This window comes from Fukomys damarensis, unplaced genomic scaffold, assembly GCF_012274545.1.
Source record: "Fukomys damarensis isolate Sample0158 unplaced genomic scaffold, DMR_v1.0_HiC HiC_scaffold_2, whole genome shotgun sequence".
Lineage (NCBI taxonomy): Eukaryota > Metazoa > Chordata > Mammalia > Rodentia > Bathyergidae > Fukomys > Fukomys damarensis.
In genome coordinates, this window is record NW_022900914.1 from 51,045,964 (window position 1) to 51,066,253 (window position 20,290).

At 37.7% G+C, this 20,290-nt stretch overlaps 1 pseudogene; it reads left to right on the forward strand.

The window, feature by feature from the left end:
* Positions 1-18,457, forward strand: part of LOC104867298 — a 34,796-nt pseudogene extending 16,339 nt beyond the window's left edge.
* Positions 18,458-20,290: the final 1,833 nt, after the last annotated feature.

Here is a 20,290-nt window from a genome sequence, read left to right on the forward strand (position 1 = left end):
AACAGAGAACTTACGCCCCAGTAAAAAGGATGACGCTAGCAGGGATTTTATTTCATCAGTATTGTTGTTCTCATTATGAATAAGAAATATCTTATTGTTTCTCTCAGATACAGCATTTTATTAAATACTGTCCTTTGTCTCATGGTATAATCTGTATAAATTAAATAAAATAATACAAAGCTGAAGTCATTAAAATTGCTTAATGATTTACATATATTTTTGGTGTCTACAGGATCTGTAATGAGATTTAGAAACATCACAGAATTTCAAGGTAATGGTTATTAAGAGGCAAAAACTTTGTGCTGTTGGGTGATTTTAGTTGTTCCAAAGTTATTTTCTGTCTCTAATTTTCTGTGACTCTTATGAAGTAAAGGAATGGCATCACTTACAGTAGAGCTAAAAGAAGTCTTAAAACTCTTTTGGGCTATGCTGCATTAGGCATATACAGACACATTGTTAGTCATCCAATATCTGTTTCCTTTTCCATTTCTTTGTTAGGATTGTCCTAATGTTGTGTAAACTAAATGTGCACTGCAACACTCCCTGCCCTTTCCAAAGTATTTCCACAAACCAGTTCTAGCCAATGAGATGCAGTTGAATTCTGCCAAGTGTTCTTGAGTCATATTTTGTTTTCCTGAGGGTTAGGGGCTGGTGTCTCCTGAAAATTTCATATGTTGAATCCCCAGCCCCAATGTGATGATATTTGGAGATGATATTTGAAGATTTTGGAAAGTAATTAGGTTCAGATTGAGTCATGTGGGTGAAACCACAAAGATGAGATTAGTGACTTTATCAGAAGAGAGAAAGATACTAAGACTCTTCTTCCATGAGCATGCACCAAGGAAATGTCATGTAAGTATACAATTGTCTTAGTTACTTAGTTCCTCATTATTAGGCCATGATACCCAATATTCACAACTTGAAGGAGAGTTTAATTTTGGCTAAAATTTCAGAAGTTTCAACCCTTACTTGGTCAGCTGGCTTCGAGGTAGAACAGCATGGTAGAGAAACCTGGGCAGAGGAGAGACATGGGTCTAGTTTTAATCTTTGGCACTTGGAAAGCCAGTTTTTCGAGCACCGCTTATTAAAGAGATTATCCTTCTTCCAGTGAACATGTTTAGCCCCTTTGTCAAAGATAAGGTGGCAGAGTGTGTTTTGGGGGTTGTTTCCAAATTATCTAGCCCATTCTATTGATCCTCAGTTCTGTTTTTCTTTTTTTTTTCCAGTACCATGCTATTTTTATCATAGTAGCTCTATATTATAATTTTAAACCAGGGATTGTGATGCCTCCTGCCTTGCCTATGTTGCACAGAATTTATTTTGCTATTCTCTTATTGCTCTAAATGAATTTCAGGATTGTTTAATTTTGTGAGATATACTGTTGAAATTTTGATTGTGATTGCATTAAATCTGTATAATACTTTTGGAAGTATGGCTATTCCACTGTATCGGTTCTTCCTACCCAAGAACAAGGGATGTCTTTCCATTTACCGATATCCTGTTCAATCTTTTTTCCCCCCAGAGTACTATAGTTTTCAATTAGAGGTCTTTTATTTCCTTGGTTAGATTGATTCCTAGGTATTTCACTGTTTTTTCAATGCTATTGTGAAAGGTGTTGTTACCTAATTCTCTCTCAGTGAGTTTGTTATTCATGCACAGGAAGGCTATTGATATTTGAGTGTTGACTTTATTTCCAGCTATGCTACTGAATTTGGTAATTAAATATAAAAGTCATTTGATGGAGTTTTTGAGGTCTTCTAGGTAGAGCAGCATGTCATCTGCAAACAATGAAAGTTTGACTTCTTCCTTTCCTATTGCTATTCCTTTTATTTATTTCTGTCTAGTTCCTCTGGCTGATGTTTCCAAACTATATTTAATAAGAATGGTGACAGTGGACATCCTTGACTTGCTCCTGATTTTAGAATGAATGCTTTCTATTTTTGTTCGTGTAGTATGATGTTGACTGTTCCAATTCCCTATAGAACTCTATTCTCTATAGAGATCTATACAGGTCTATCATAATTCCAGTTTTCTGTAGAGTTTTTTAAAATCACAAGTGGGTGTTGGAGTTTGTCAAATACTTTTCCTGCATTTATTGAGATGATCACATGATTTTTGTCTTTGGCTCGGTTAATATGATGTATTACATTTCTGCATATGTTGAACCATTCCTGCATCCCTGGGATGAGTCCTACTTTATCATAGTGTATAATCCTCTTGATTATTTGATGCATTCTGTTTGCCAGTGTTTTACTAAAGATTTTTGCATCTACGCTGTTAGGGAGGTTGGCTTGTAATCCTCTTTTTTGGTTTTGGTATCCAGGTAATTATTTCTAGGAATGATTTTGTGAGTATTGCTTCTCTTTCCATGTCATTAAAGAGTTGAGGAGCACTGGTATTAGATATTCTCTAAATTTCTTGTAGAATTCAACAGTGAAATCATCAGGACCTGAGGTTTCTTAGTTGGTAGGTTCTCAATTACATTTTCATTTTCATTGATTGATATTGGGTTGTTTAGAATTTTTAGGTCTTCTTTGTTCAACTTGGGTAATCCAAATGTATCTAGGAATCTGTTCATTTCTTCTGTGCTTCCCATCTTATTGGCATATAGGTTCTCAAAGTAGATATTGATGATCCTCTGGATTTCTGCTGGGTCCATTGTAATTTCACCCTTTTCATTCCTAATTGCATGGATTTGGGCCTTTTCTTTCCTTTTTTGATAAAGTTAGCTAATGGTTTGTCAATTTTGTTTATTCTTTCAGAGAACCAACCTGTAATTCAATGATTTTTTTTGTATCATTTTCTTAGTCTTGATTACATTGATTTCTGCTCTTAATGTTATAATTTTCTCTGTTGTATGAGCTTTGGGTTTGACCTGCTCTTCTTTTTCTAGAAGCTTTAGGTTCAGCATCAGATTGTTTATTTTAGCTTGCTCTGTTTTCTTTTTTTTTTTTAGTTGAGTTTATTGGTACTTTTCAAGTATACAGTCCAGTTACATTCATTATTGGGATCTTGTACCTTTACAAACAGTTCTCATTTTTTCCCCTTGTCCCTGCCCTCCCTTCACCCTACATAACAGATCTTGGTTCTCATTTTTTTCCCATACCCCTGACCTCCCTTCACCCTACCCACCCTACCCTACTTACAAAGACTTTGTTTCCATTTTTTCTTTTCCTCATATTTTTTATTTTCCCTTATTTCCTTTCCCCTACCCTTCCCAATTCCCCTAAACCTTTAGCCCTTTTATTTTATTTCACCTTATCAATTATACAATTTGCTTCTTATTTGCACTTTTAGTTTTTCACACCAGAGAAACTATTCGGTATTTACATGTGTGTCCTCTTTATTTCACTTAAGAGTATGGCCTCAATATGCATCCATTTTCCTGTGAATGACTCTAGTTTTTCATTCTTTATGGCTGAGTAGTATTCCATTTTGTAGAAAAACAACATCTTTATCCAGTCTCCAACTGATGGGCAATTGGGTTATTTCCATGATTTAGCTATTACAAATTGTGCTGCTATAAACATGGGTGTGCATACATCACTGTGGTGTGACTCTTTTAATTCTTTTTTTGGTACCGGGGATTGAACTCTGAACCTCACACTTGTGAGGCAGATAGTGGAGCCATGAACTAAATCCCCAGCCCTGATGCCTTTAATTCTTTTGGAAAGATAGCCAGTAGAAGGCTAGCTGGGTCAAATGGGAACCTCTAATCCTAGTTGTTTGAGCTATCTCTGTATTGATTTCCAGAGTGGTTACACCAGTCTGCACTCCCACTAACTTCCTCCCCACAACCCCAGAAACATTTGTTATTGGTTGATTTCTTGATAGCAGCCATTCTTTCTGGGGTGAGGTGGAATCTCAGTGTTGTTTTCATCTGCATCTCTCCAGTGACCAATGATGCTGAACATTTTTTCATATATTTATTTGTTGCTTTTACTTCTTTGAGAAATGCCTGTTCATTTCAGATGCACATTTTAAATTTTAAAAATTTATTTATTTTTATCTTATTGAGTTTATTGGTACTTTTTAAGTATACAATACAGTTACACTGATCATTAGGAACTAAGCCAATTAGTCTCAGCTAGCCAGCAGCAGACCCCTGAGATTCAAGCTGAATTCTGGATGCAAGACCCAAATCGAGCTCCCTGCCCTTCTGCAGGGTTGAACTCTGCAAAGTTCTAATGCTGGTTCCAGTTGCCCTCCCTCTGCAGATAGTCCAAATTCTGATGGAAGGTGGTGATCCCCCCAACTTAACAAATATTGGCATCTGATGTGCCTTTATTGCAGTTGTTCACTTCTGTTCTATCTTATGCAGCTCAGTAAAATGGCTTTTATGACCACCTGTGCCTATGCAGTGTGGACGCCAGTACCAGCACAACCAGGAGGCCCAAAAGCATGGTGTGTGTGGGGGGGATGCTGCTGAGGCACCCGTGTGGCTGGGCAGTCCGCACAGGTCTACTCTGTTTTTTTGATATGAGTATTCACTGCAATGAATTTCCCTCATAAGACTGCTTTCAGTGTTCCCATAGATTCTGATATGTTGTACTGGCATTATCACTTAATTGTAGAAACTGTCTGATTTCTTCTTCAATTTCCTCTGTGACCCACTGGTTTTTCAGAAGTGTGTTGTTCAATTTCCAAATGTTCATGACATTCTTGCAGTTTCTTTTGCTATTGAATTCCAATTTCATTGCACTATGGTCTGATAATGTACAAGAGATAACTTCAATTCCTTCACACTTATTTAAACATGGTCTAGGAGCAAGTATATAGTCTATTTTGGAGAACAACCCATGTGCAGCCAAAAAGATTTTCTGATTTTGTGAGGTGGAACAGTCTGTAAACTGTTAAATCCATTTGTTCAAGAATTTGATTGAGTTCTAGCATTTCATTTTTTATTTCCTGTCTAGTTGATTTATGACAGTGGGGTATTGAGGTTCCCCACTACTATTGTATTAGTGCTTATTTGATTTTTCATGTCCATTAGTATTTATTTTATATAGTTGGGTGCACTACTATTTGGTGAGTATATATTTATGATTGTCATCTTTTTCGCTTGGATTGTTCCCTCTATAAGGATGTAGTGTCCTTCTTTTTCCTCTCTTAATCAGCGTTGGTTTGAAATCCACTTGATCTGCAAAGAGCATAGCTACTTCTGCTATTTTTTAGGTTCCATCATGTGTAGTATTATTTTTCACCTTTTAACTTTCAGTCTATGAGTTTCTTTTTGAATTAAGTGTGTTTCTTTTATGTATCATATTGTTGGATTTTGCTTCTTGACCCATTCTGCCAGTCTGTTTCTTTTTATTGGTGAATTGAGGCCATAAACATTGATGGTTATAACTGATATGTATTGACTTATCCTTGTCATGACTTTTTCTTTTTGTCAAATTCTCTCCCTTTGAGTTTAATTCCTTGTCATGCCTGATAGATTCATTCTGCTGGGCTTACTGGGGTTGTGACCCTCATTGTCTTTTCCTAGGATATTGTTCAAATTTTTTTGGAGTACTGATTTGCTGTTCATGAAGTTCCTAAGGTGCTCTTTCATGAATGTATCTTATTTTTCCATCAATTTTGAAAGATAGATTTGCAGGGTAAATCAATCTGGGTTGGAGACTGTTTTCCTTTAGGGCTTGAAATACATCACTCCAAGCTCTTCTTGCCTTGAGGATTGTGTTGAGAAGTCTGCTGATTCTAATAGGCTTTCCTTTGTATGTGATTTTTTTCTTTTCTCTAACTTCTTATAGATTTTTTTCTTCTGTTGGGTTTCTAGAATCTTAACTATTATATGACTAGCTGTAGATTTATTTGTTTTTGATCATGGCTAGTTGGAGTTCTGTATGCCTCACTTATCTATATGTCAAGTTCTTTCTTCCTACTTGGGAAGTTTTCTGCCATTAATTCTGTGAATTTTTAAATGTCATTTTCACTTTCTCCTATTTCTTCATTGACTTGGATCAGTCTTATGTTATTCTTCTTTGTGTCATCTGGCAGCTGGTGGATTGATTTCTCCTGGTCCCTTTCTATTTTTAAGAAGTTTTTCTTCTCCTGGTCATTAATTACAATTCTTTCTTCTATATCTGATATTCTGTTCTCACATTGGCTAATGTGTAAACTATCAATGTAAACAACTATGTGGTGGTGTAAACTATCAATGGAGTTTTTGATCTTCTGGATGTCTGCTTGCATCCATTTTATGGATTCCATTTGTTTCCTAGGCGGTATTCCATCATGTTCCTCACCTCTATTTTTTTTATCCTTATTTGCTCTAGATTCTTTAATTGTGTTTTGCACTATTGGAACAATCTCTGCTGTTACCTGAGAAATTATTACTGATTTCATTTTTTCTAGGTCCTCTTTTGTTGTCAGTTCAGGGAGTCCAGGTGGTTGAGTATCAGATTATTCCATCTTGTATCCCTTAGGTGATCTGGAGCTCTGGTTTTGAGACTTGTTTATGTGTCTTCTCATTTCAACAAATGCAGGCTGCTGTGCCTTTGTTGAGGTGGTTTTTGCTCACTCAGTGATCTTCAGTTCTCAGCAAGCCACTGAGAGGCCTTTCCTCTACTGTTCACTACTGTGCCTATTTCTGGGTTCAGCATGGTGAGTTTCTGCCTCAGGCAGGATTCTGACTGAGGTGTGTCCTCCTTTGTAGCTGTTGTCTAGGAGGACCTTTGGCTGGGGGCTGTATACCCGTGTTACTGGTGTCTGAATGAGCTTCTGGCTGGGGTCTACCTACACTTATTAATGGAAACTGGGTGGACCTCTGGCTGTTGCTCTTGCATCTGTGCAGGCCTTTTCCTGGTGGGCTGTTGGCTGGGGCCTGTGGGCCCAAGGTACTGAGGTCTGGGTGGGGGCCTGACTGGGACCTGCCTGATCTTGAACAGTTCTGATACATGCAGGCTTTTTGCTGGGCTCAAGTTATATTGCCATTTTTAGGAAATCTTTCTTTTCATGGTCAGCAACTGAGGCCCTGTCTTCTAGGTCTGAAATTCTACCTTCACCTTGGTTGAACTCATTATGAATACTTTCTATGGAGTTTTTAATTGCATGGATATGTTTGAATCTGCTTAATTAATCCATTTCTTTCTTATATTGAGCATTCATGATTTCCATCATTTTCTTAATCTCTTCTGCTTGTTGTTGGACTTGTGTCTAGTCTAGCTTCATTCAGCATGTCCTTCATTTTGATTGTCATTTCTTTTTTTTTAACATGAAGGGTTATTTTCTCTATGGTCTCATTTATTTATTTTTTCATATTTTCAGTTATTAATTCAGAAAGTACTGGTAAGTGGCTTTGATTTCTTCTATTTCATTGTCCCCTGGACTTATCCTTAGTGGGCTTGAGGTCTGCTGTTGAATTTTGCTTCAGTGTCTTGTCATTTCCTTGTTTTTAATTTTTTATTGTTTTCTGAGTTATTTCTTGTAGATTTCTTATGGTACCTATGCCACTTATATCAAGGTTTCTCTAGGAAATATCTATTCTTCCGAGATGTCTTCTTGGTATAAGTGGTTCTTCTTGGTTTGTATGGCTACCCCAAGATTTTACCTTCCCAATTTGTTAAGGACATGAGGTTGCTATCTATTTAGCTCAACACCCAGTTTCTTTGTTACTGCACTATTGTGATGTGGCTCCAGACAATCACTGGTGTCATATAGGGGAGAACAACTGAGTATAACAGGTATGGCAGCCTGGATAAAGTAATACAGTTAGCAATAACAATAACATCAGACACAGCCTAACAACTGACAAACTGTGGTAACTGTTAGTTGCTGTGACCTGCACCGTGTAGGGTCCCAAACCGGGGAGAGTGGTGAGAGATGAAGAAAAGATGACAAATAGAGTAAAATTATTCTCAATAGCCTGGTGAGCTAATGGCCTCCTGGCATCCAGTGCACTCTTTATTTATAGTGTAGGAAGGCAGGGAACTAGTGCCACATGGCCCGTGTGTCCTAGGATGAACGTGATTGTCTCATGATTGGGGCATGTGCAGAAAAGGCACAAGGCATACAAAGTGTAACTGTCTCCCTGGGCTGTGCCACCCAGAATCTACAATCTAATCAGTGGAGGAGAAAGGGAGTAGGGATTAGGTGAAAGGTGATCTTCAGGCTCAGCCCACGGCAGTTAGTTTGGTACCTTTAGTCACATAAACAAGCTCTACCATTTAATAACAAAATCCAACATAATCCAGGCAGTTGTATGCAATGAGTTTCCCCTTTGTATAATGATTTTACCCTTTATCAGGGAAATTACAAGGGATAGGGAATGAAAAAGAGAGATAAGTGAAAAGAAATATAGTAGAAGCAAGGCGGGAGGGCACAGGATGAATACTCAGGCTTTGGGAGACTGGAGAAAAGGGAAGGAGAGAAAGAACGGAGGAGAAAGCAAAAGAATACTGAGGCAAGCCAGAAAGACAAACAGACGTTGTTCACTCACAGGAAAAAATCCTAAAATAAAAAGAGATGGTTGGAGAAAGACAGAGGATGAATAGAACAGGAAAAAAATTAAAGTAAAAAACCTAAATGATCACACACACACACACACACACACAACTAAACAACAACAACAAAACAACAAACCAGATAGATAATGGAAAGCAAATCAATCAAAGCAAAAGGAAAATAATAAAATTCCTCTGATATTCACAGTTCTGTCAGTGTCCCCCAAAGAGCCTAGAATTGTGTTTTATTACCCTGTCTAAACTGCAGTTGGTGCTCAGTATGATTTTGGCTTCCAAATGTGGGAGCTGTGGCTGTTGTTCAATCAGCAACTTTTGAGATATTGCTGGGGTGGCTCTCATGCATCTCTCCACTGATGCCATTCTCATTGTTTTAGTTGTTGTGGTGCACTCCAGTAGAGTCAGACTGAGACCGCTTCCAGGGCCATGCACCGTCCTTCCAGGACCCTGCCTCTTCCTCAGTTCCACTCCACTGACTAATTCTTTACATTGGTTTTATGGGGAGGGGAGTGTCCCTGTCCTGTGGTGCGCTAAGGTTGCTTGCCTGCTGCCTATTCTAGGGTGGGAGGGTGAGCACCCCCTTACGATAGCTGGCCAAAGCACCTGCTTATCCTGTGCCTCTGATCCCAGAGCACGGAGACACTTCTAGTCCTTAGTGGTTAAGGCCAATCAAGGTAGCTCCAGAAGCTACTTCTCTGCAGTGTTTCTCTAAATCTGCTGTCGAGCTGCCTGCAGCTTACTGTGAGAAAGCTCTTCCCTCTTCTACTCCAGCGCATTGGCAGTGAGGTTGCTGTGGGGCTATTTGTAGGGCAAGACGGAGTATTTTGAAATAAGATGAAGACCCTGCCCACCCACTGCTGCTCTGAGGAACTGGATGGGGTTTCTGATTCCCCTCACTCACCAATTGTTGACTCTGGGATGGGTCACCCAGGAAGCAGTGTCTCGTGTTCTCTCTGCTGTCTCTGATTACATAAAATTCTTCTGACCCAAGTCCTGTCTCTGTATGGCAATGTGCAGCAATATTGTTTTTGCTGCCTTCCTCCCATGGTGCAGCTACATCACACTGTGTGGTCTTTGCGTTGGTGAATGATTACTTCTGTAACAATTGATCTTATTTCTTCTTTCCCTCTGTCCATTCTCTTGTGATTCCCTGTGCTCTTCACTCATCCAGTTTCCTTTCTGAGTCATTATTTTCCAGACTCTGGGCACTTTGTCTTGGAGAAGCTATATTGCTGGCACTCACCACTCTGCCCTCTTGTACCCTTCCCCTCCACATTAAATTTGGCTATAAACTCGTCAATGAACCAATTCACCAATAAGTATCCAGAATCCAGTCACCTCCCCAAAGCCTCACTTATGAGCATATGAGGCTCTGGGGGAACATCTAGATCTAAATCATAACAGCAGTGAAAAGGCAGCTATCTATAAGCCAGTTGTGAACCCTCTTCAAACACTAAACCTGCTTACAGCTTTGTCTTGGACTTCTCAGTCTACAGAACTGCAAGAAATATATTTCTTTTGCTCCCAGTCTATGGCACTTTGTTATAGTAGCTCAAGAAGATGATGACACTGGCAAAAAAGAATAGAGGAGGATGTTCCTGTCTCTCTCTCCCTTACTTCTTTATTCTTTGAATGTAATGAGATGTCTCAAGAATAAGTCATGCTTTCCTGTTCATCAAGTTAGCCAGTATACTGGCTTTCATAGGCTGGAAAAGCAGTTGAAACTGAAAAAGCTTTTGGGTCCTCAATGACATCTGTGAACAGGTAGCATGTATTCAGTCATCTATTTGCAAATACCCTGTTACCTGGCAAAAGAAAACCATTGTTTTTCAGATTAAAGCAAGTTGGTTTACCTGTTAATACATCTTATAGCAGCTCTAAAAGCAAGACTTGGCCATTGTTCTCTAATACTCAATTTTTCTGTATCAAAATAAATATTTAATATTTGCTTCTTTGCAGTTTCTCAATGTAGCTTGGTATAATATCAATGAGGACTATCTTCACTAAGTTAACCCTCTCAACAGACGCTTTTTAAAAAAATGTAACTAGACAATTTTTTTTTCTTTGGTGCTGGATGTTTGCTACTGGCCCTTGTACATCTTAATTGTATGTTCTACCACTGAGATATAACCTCAGGAAAAATTGTTTAAGCCCCAACTACCTTCTTATAAATGTTCTAAGAAACTCCCTTTTTCCTGGAGAAATCACTGAATTTGGTGACTTCATTTCCTGAGGAATTTTATTTCTTTGGCAACTCCTCAGAAGATACTAATATAAAAAACATGTGTTAGCACCTGGGAAACTGTATTTTTGGACAATCTTCAACTATGCTGAAAAATAAGTTTCTGTCACAAACAATGAGACTGGATTACTTTTGTTCATTGCTTTGAAAGACATTAAAATATGTAAATGCAATGAAATTACCTGCATTTATATCCAAGTTATTTGTAGCAGTTTCCCCAAGAATATTTTTCTCCAGCTCCTTATCCATACTCTACCTGCCTGTATATTTGTGATACTTATTGGCATCCCATGCATGTCATTTGTTATTCATGGGGTCTTTCGTTTGATCAGGCACTCCAAATATTTACTATAGAGGCTTGGGTTGTGGAGGTTCAACTGACAAATACCAACTAATTAACCAACGAACCTAACGAACACTTTTTATCAATATCTTCCCTGCTATGCATTTTATTTCTTCTCTTTTCATAAAATTGTTGCTCATTTTCTTCATGTGGTTGGGGTATTGTATTTTAAATCTTTCTGTTCCCAGTCAATCTTGTTCCTAGTCAAGCAAAGATGACTTATTCTTATTTTCTCACCATTTCTTTCTTACTAGATGTCATATTGAAGGGGAGTTGGATATAGCATTTTTAATAATGCCTCAACATATGAATTTTTCAAGTTTGTGTGAATTTTAAAAGCATGATCCATAGTAAAATAAATTTATATCTACTGGAAGTATTAATATAAGTTACTAATAGAGGCTCATAACTACTGTAGAAATATTGGAGAATGAAATATTTTTGTTTTTCCACAAATGTCAGATAAGTTATTTTTGAAATACACTTAAAAGTGGCTGACTTTACCTAAATAGTGTCATATAACTCCTGGTCAATAAAAGAAGTGTAATTATACAAATTATTTTTAAGATGATATAGTGAGCCATAAAGAGATTTATCTATTTACCTCATTCTTTCCCCTCCATGTCACACTGTAACTTGTTGGCATTGATAGAGCTGAATTTATTCCATTTCGAATTTAGCATGTTCTCCATAAATTATTATAGACTTTATGGTTCTGTTTTCTTGCCATGACCAATATTTATTGGGAAGTAGTCAAGGTCAGAGTTTCACTTCTATCAGTGAGCAATTGCATGGAAACCAACCGGATTGGTTTAGAGGTGAATGATCATAGTCAGCACCAAACAGCCAGATAGACCATGCAGCAATGTGCTCTTACAATGTGATCGTCCATAACCTAACTCCTGATAAATATAAATCAGTGTTATTTAAATAGCATCCTGAAGGAACACTGTACCATTCTAAACGCATTTCTCTTCAGCTGGATTGTTAACTAAATGACCACGTACTCTAAATAATGACTATTGGAGAGCTTGTTATAGGTTTTGGTGTACAAAGAGTAACCATTTTGCATTCATAGAACATATATACTTACAATTTCTTTTCAACAGAATTTCAGATAAAGAGAAGATAATTCTAATTTAATGTTTCAGGATTGCAGGAGGTGAAGGGATGCACAGAGCCTTTGGAACTCAAATACTCTGATACAGATGTTTCCATTGCTATTGTCATAAGAAAGAAAGCCGAATACGACCATTATTCAACACCTGGCAAAAACTTTGAAGAGATAACTGTGCATCATATAAAAGGATTTTCTAAGAAACAATCTGTCAGAGGAAACATTACTGAATTTAAGAAAAGGTAACATTAAATAGACATAGAAAATTTCTTTGCACGTTGAAAAATCTAGTTGGTTAAACTTTTGCAATACATAAAACTCCATAATTCTTCTTTTCAAATATTTTTTTGGGGTGGCTTTCTTAGGAAAATCCTTAGATTATCAAGGCTCTTATCAGCAGTGGTAAAAATACTTTAGAATGACTGAATAATTCTTTTGAATCCTGTGATATTATTTCAAGGCTGGAATTTATGGACAGAAGAAAGGATCTGAGAATTTTTTATTTAACTTTTGCTCCCTGTGGATGAAAACATGAAGAAAACATGTGTCTAAATTAGCACTCTACTGATTTTGCTCTTTCTTCTCCATTTAATAGATCTTGTAAAGGACTCACTTTCATACTTTGTTGCTTTCAAACATCAGAAATAAGCAGCAAATGGTCTTTATTTTCTCTTCCTATTGCTGCTAAAAAGTGGAAAAAAAAACTTTGAAGAGCACTTTTATCAAAGTAGGGTTTTTTTTTTCCCCTATAGTCTGGATGTTGTTTGTCTTACACAATAGGATTTGAGTATGTTATGTGTTTCCTGATTAGTGTTTCTGATTAGGATATAGATAATCATCTGAAATAAGTGCTGCTGGATATTTTTGGACATCACATAAATAAACATGAACATACATGGCAGGAAAATGGTAAATAACAACACAACACTGAATGATGAGAGTCTAATATGCCATGTTGTCAGGGAATGAATGTAGGTTCAATTTCTAGTTGTAATCTCTTATGACTCACCAGATCTTGGTTCAATAGAATCTGACCCTGTAGAAATGTGTGTTTTGCTCTCAAACCATAAAAAAGAACTGAATTTCTAATTCCAGAATTATGAGTCCTCTTTAATGTTAATTTGGGTTTTGAAGTATGTGATCAATTATACAAATTTATTTTTGTACAGGTGGCTGTCTTTCTAAGAAGGAAGAAGAGATAGAAAAATAATGCACAAATAAATAAGAAATATATTGTGTTCATCATATTGAGACTTTAATCATGTTGAAACTTTGAGGATGAACAAACACATCTTAAAGAGTTCACTTCTTTATGTCAGGTGGTAAATGATCTATTTGAAATCTATCTTTATTTCAGGTGGCAAACAACCTCCTAATGCACTTGTGAATGTCTATCATCCTGCATCTTAGCAAAGCCTTTGCCTGCTTAAATGTCCATGTTAATTCACAGACTTCCCTTGCTTCCCCCTGTCCACAGCTGTTTGCCTACAGATGGCATTAGGAGCTATAATGTGCATTTCTCTGTTTATAGGTGATGAAGTTGAGATGTAGAGATGAAGACACTGGTCTTGAATTATGGCCTGACAAAATGCTAAAAATAAGAACTAGGGGCTTTCTAATTCCCAGTTCTGTAAAATACCAGATTTTATTTTCTTCTCATCTGAGCTTCCTAGTCTCTTCTGTAAATCAGGATCAGTGGCCAGACCACAAACTCTAACTGCCAAGCGCCTGCATTTAACACCCTGTAAAAAGGCTGTCAGGGCTCAAGGGACAAGTGTCAAAGATAAATGACTTGAAGCCTGCTTCAAGAAGGCAATCTGACCCCATGATTTTAATTTCTGTTCCCTTCCTAAATTCCACTGACATTGTCAAAGGAATATACAAACACAGAAATTTTTGTATAAATTGCAAAACAAGAAAGAGTGCTTCCCGTGTGCCAGAAACATCTCAGTAAGCTTCAGTGCAAGGAACAGCAAGCTCCAGAAGGGGTTCTGGCTAGCTCAGGAATCACTGTGCAGGAGTAGAAGTGAAAGCTGGCTTGAGGAGCGAATGCATGAGAACCCACATAGAGTGTGGCTCTGGGATGTTTATCAGGCAAAAGCAAGAGCAGGCTTTGAGATGTCAGGGTGGAGAGGGAATCTCAGTTCTTTCAGAAACTACGGGATGTTCAACCATCAATAAATAGTGGCAGGTTGACATCCAGTTTTTCCAACACCAAAGAAGTAAAAGCAGCAAGTAAATATATGAGAAAATGTTCCACATCACTGATCATTCGAGAGATGCAGATGAAAACAACACTGAGATTCCACCTCACCCCACAAAGAATGGCTGCTATCAAGAAATCACACAATAACAAATGTTGGCGGGGTTGTGGGGAGAAAGTAACTCTTCTCCATTGTTGGTGGGATTGGAAACTGGTGCAACCACTATGGAAATCAATATGGAGATACCTCAAAGAGCTGGGACTGGAGGTTCCATTTGACCCAGCCATCCCTCTGCTGGGTATCTTTCCAAGAGAACTAAAAGAATCATATCACAGTGATATATGCGCACCCATGTTTATAGCGGCACAGTTTGTAATAGCTGAATCTTGGAAACAGCCCATTTGCCCATCCATTGGAAACTGGATAAAGAAGATGTGGTTTTTCTATAAAATGGAATATTACTCAGCCATAAAGAAAAAGAAAATAGATTCATTCATAGGAAAATGGATACATATTGAAGATATACTCCTAAGTGAAATAAATAAGTCACACATGTGTAAATACCGAATAGTTTCCCTGGTGTGAATAATCTGCAATAAAACATAAGATTCTAATAAGATTACTGTCATTTACAAATGAGAAGAAAGGAGCTAAAAGTGTAGGGAAGGTGGGATGGATAGGGGAAGGGTAATAAGGGAAAAGAAAAAAATTTGAGATAATGAAAAGATGAAACTACAGTATTTGTAGATGGGGAGGGGAGGAGGGGGTGAAGGGAGGGCAGGGGTAAGGGGAAAAATGAGAATCAAGACTTGTCCTGTAGAGGTACAAGATCCCAACAATGAATGTAACTGTACTGTATCCCTAAAATGTACCAATAAACTCAATTAAAGCTGAAAAAAAAATAGTGGCAGGCATCTGCTTACATTCTCAGCTAACATTCAGTGCAGGAGGGATGGGCTTAAGAAAGCTGCCAAAATTGGGAATGTTTCATCCTCAGGGCTGGAGCACATGCCTATAACAATTACTGAGTTTAGAGTGCAAGTTCAGAGTTTCAAAATCACAGAGCATCTCATGGTTTTCACATATAAACATATCTTTCATGAGGATGATTTTGCTTTCCTTTCCATCCTCAACTTCAAGATGGAAGTTGTTATTTATCTGAAGACAGAGGTGTCTTCTCTCATTGAGGTGACTGCTGGAGTGTGAAACAGAAAAATGACAGTAACACATTGTGAGTGGAAACTCATGGCCTGGACTGGGCTTCCAATCCAGGGACTTGGAAGCATTGCTCAACATTTATCTCTTTTATTTGGTGCACAGAGGACAGGAATTATGGCTAATATTGAAATCTATTCAAAATCATCCAAAGTTCAACACCAACTCACCTTTTCTCAGGTAAAGACCTATTAAATCTCTCTGGGTGGGTCTCCTTTGAATTAAATAAAATTTCAGCTTCTCTCTCCGTCCATGGGGAATCAACATTTACAAGCATCCTAATCAAAATTTACAGCATGTGCAGGATTTGTATACACTATTCTTTCTCAGTACAACCATACAGTGTCTTACAGGAACTGGGTGATACCTTTCCGGAATAGTGTTTTTTACATTATATATAAAAATGTGCTAAATAAAATAATGAAAGATATTTTTTCCATAAAGTAGAACAACCATTGCATGGAGAGAACTCCGGGAACCTTGTGTTCCTTCTGACAGTTTCTGGATGATCCCCAATTGAGCTACGTATAACACGCAGTCCTCCTTAAGATTTGCTCCTAATGAGAGACCACTGTCAGTTAGAAAAGGAAGGGCAAGACCCTTATTTATTTTAAGGTTCAAGGGAAAACTAAAAACAAACTCTTCACCACAGGTGTATAAATCCTGAGCCTGAGTCACCTTAGCCCATTTTTATGTTTTATCTCCTGACAGACATCTCCTCTCTGATCTGTGGAAATAGAACACAGCAAAGCTGAAAGCGATCTTCCATCTCTTATATGGACCACAAAGAATATAGAAAGAGAGCAAGACCATCTTTTAAAAAAAGTCTTCTTTCCTAATTCTGAACAATACAGCACACTGCTCCTTTCCTCCCATCCAGCCACCAACAGTCACCTACACTTTAAGGATGAACAAATAGAGAAAAACCAACAGACATATGAAAAAGTCTCAGTCCTTCATCAGAAAGGGATTTAAAGTATCAGAGCAAAAGCAAAAGCTCTCTATGAAGCAAACTTACTATTTGGAACTAGAGATGACTTCAGAAATTTTATTTTGTATTTTTGAAGAGACTTAAAAGGGTATTGCATCTACGAAAAGGGAACTCTTTGAGATAAAGAAAAGAATAGTGAAAATACAGTTTTATGCTTTAGAATATAAAAATACCACAATGGATCTTTTCTATATTTTGAATTTTATCAAAATAAAAATCTTTCCCTCCCCAGCATCCAGTACTGTGCATATACAGCAATTATCCACAGCAGGAAAAAGGTAAAAGTGAATATCAGGATGGAGAGAAAGCACTTAACAATGATTTAGAGCTGTTTGCCATGAATTAAAATAAATATGATGGACTTATTTAGTACTCTTATTTATTAGGGAATTTATTTATTCCCAAATGTAGAAGGAATTTCAAAAGGAAAAAGTTTATGCAGGAGAAATAATTAAAAACTTTTCTCAGGCCACCATTGTCCTCCACTGCTCTGGTGCACTGACCTTATCCCACTTGCTTGTGGCGTATAGACTGGCTTGTCCATTTAATACAAGAAATTGAGCAGCTGGAAGAAACCTTCCCCAACACTGAAACCAATGGTGATTTTGGTAAATCTTCTGTAGAAGATATGGAAGAGGAGCAAGCATTTAAAAGGTCTAGAAACACCAATTAGATGGTTGAATTACCAATTCTGCTTCAGAGCAAGAATGCTGGGGCAGCGATTGGAAAAGAAGGCAAGAATATTAAGGTTCTCCATAAAGACTACAAGGCCCGTGTTGCAGTCCCAGACAGCAGTGGCTCTGTGCACATATTGAGTATCAGTGCTGATATTGAAACATTTGGAAGAATTCTGCAGAAAGTCATCCTTACCTTGGAAGAGGGCCTGAAGTTGCCATTTGTAACCAGCCAGCTCCTGCTTGAATCTGATGCTGCAGAATGCTTGAATTACTAACACTACAAAGGAAGTGAGTTTGACTTTGAGTTGGGACTGTTAATTCATCAAAGTCGGCAGGAGGAATTATTGGGGTCAAAAGTACTAAAGTCAAAGAACTTCAAGAGAACACTTAGAAAAACAAGACAACAATCAAGCTTTCCCAAGAATGCTGTCCTCTTTCCATTAACAGAGTTCTTATTGGAGGAAAGCCTGACAGAATTGTGGAGCACATAAAGATCATCCTTGACCTTATATCTGAGTCTCCCTTCAAAATATGTGCACAATATTATGATCCCAAGTTTTATGATGAAACTTACGATCATGGTGGTTTTACAATGATGTTTGATGACCTCCATGGATGGCCTATGGGATTTTCCATGCAGGGAAGAGGTCACTGTGACAGAATGCCTCCTGGTTGGGGTGGCCATCCCATGTCTCCCTCTAGAAGAGATTATGATGGTATGAGCCCTCCTCAAGGACCACCAGCCTCTCCTCCTGGTCAAGGTGGCTGGGCTGTAGCAGAGCTCAGAACTTCCTCTACCACCACCACCACCACCACCTAGAGGAGACCTAGTGGCCTATAACAGAAGAGGAAGACCTGGAGATCTCTATGATGGCATGGCTGTTTTCAGTGCTGATGAAACTGGAGACTCTGCCATAGATACATGGAGCCCATCAGAGCTGCAGAAGAGCGTATGAGCCACAGGGTGGCTCTGGGTATGATTATTCCTATGCAGGGGGTCATGGCTCTTATGGCGATCTTGGTGGACCTATTATTACTCTACAAGTAACTATTCCCAAAGATTTGGCTGGATCTATTATTGACAAAGGTGGTCGGTGGATTAAACAAATCTGTCATGAATTGGGAGCTTCTATCAAAATTGATGAGCCTTTAGAAGGATCTGAAGAGCAGGACAGTATGAAGCAGTATTCTGGAAAGTTCTTCTAAGACCAGTGAAGAATTGAAGGAGTCCTGCAGCTTTTTTTTTTTTTATCTGCTTCTGTTTAGAAAGCCCATGTTCCTCTGCTTCGTAGGTGTTCTGCATTTGAAGTGTAGTGAAATCTTTGCTGTTCACCAGATGAAATGTTTTAGTTCCTCACAGACAGGGTTGAGAGTGGGGAGGGCGTGCAAAAAATAACATTGAAATTTTAAAATAGCAGAGTTAGTGGATTTTATTTTTGTTCCTTGGTGGTGGTTTAAAAATTGCCCCCCATGTAATTATTGTGAACACCTTGCTTTATGTGGTCACTGTAATCATTTGGGGGTGGACAGGGAAGAAAGTAGCAATCTTCCACATGTCCCTGGCATCTGTTCAGAGCAGCGTGCAGAATGTAATGCTTTTTTGTAAGAAACATTTTATGATTTTAAAAATAAATGTAGTGAACCCATACATTTTTTTTTCTCAAGCTCATGAGATTTTAACCTTCAGACCAGTTATATGACTGGACAAAATTAATGGAAGCCAGCCATACTTGGATGATGTTGAAAATCTGTAACCAGGCAGAAAATCCTTGTGACTGCTAATGAAACTTTCCTTGGAAATATTCAATTCCAGGAGACAATGAAAGAGCACTGCCAGAATTTTGTGGCAAAAATCATTGTGACTCAAGTATTGTATACCTGTCAAAGATTATTCATGTGCAAGAGCAGTAGAAAGGCATTTTCAGACCTGGAAGGAATCAGACAGCAAATTACCAATGTGCTGTTCTTGAAAATATCAATCAACAAAGTATTTTTAACTAACTGAGAAATGCATTGAAATGAAGAACTCATGAATGAGAAAGATGGGAAAAAATAAATGGTTGTGAGACACAAAGCCAGTAATATGCCGAGATAAACCTAAGTGATTGTTGTTAAGATTGTAGAGTTATGGAAAAATAGAAACGTAATGGAAGAAATAGTCAACAATATGTAAAATAAATGCTAGCTTATACTGAAAAAAACCTAAGAAGTAGGGATGGTGTCGCTCATTGTCCTGTAAAACCTGTTCTGTCTCCCTGCCACAGAAATGGAGTTGAAGCCCGGCCCATGATGGTGCAGTGCGACTATAATTATCAGTGCTGTGTGTGAATATGAAACTACTTTGTTTACATAGAATGGGAAGTGATAATTTCCACTTTCTGTTATGGAATTTAAGATATCAGATACACTTGTATGGGCATGGAAATAATTCAGTTTTTAGTCAAGAGATGACAACAATGCTTAAGTGGATCACAAAGCCTTGTGTGGAATTTGGGTCTCTTATTAATAAGGGACATAGCAGTTTTGGAGACCTAGTTTATTCACATCTGGAATATTATGTGAGTGAGAGATAAACTACTTTCTTAAGTCACTGGTCTGCTGAGTCTTTCTGTTAAAACAGAGTAGCTTTATCCTGACTTCTATAAATGATATGGAGGAAACAACACAAAGCAACACAGAAGATTATTAATATTGGTCAAAGGTACGATCTGAACATATATCTTTTTGAAACAATCAAGTCATATAGTTTGGTTTATAACTTATTTATTTATTTATTTATTTATTTATTTATTTATTTATTTATTTATGGCACCAGGGATCGAACACAGGTCCTTGCGCTTGCAAGGCAGGCCACCGAACTGCTGAGCTAAATCCCTGGCCCTATAACTTTATTTTAATCTTAAACAATATTTTTGTCATTTTTGCATACTAATACATAAAGTGTTATACATTCTTTGTACTTTTAAATAGTACTCTACAGTATGATATTCCATAACCTGTGAATTTGTACTTTTCTTTATTTGGCAATTACAGTTTTTC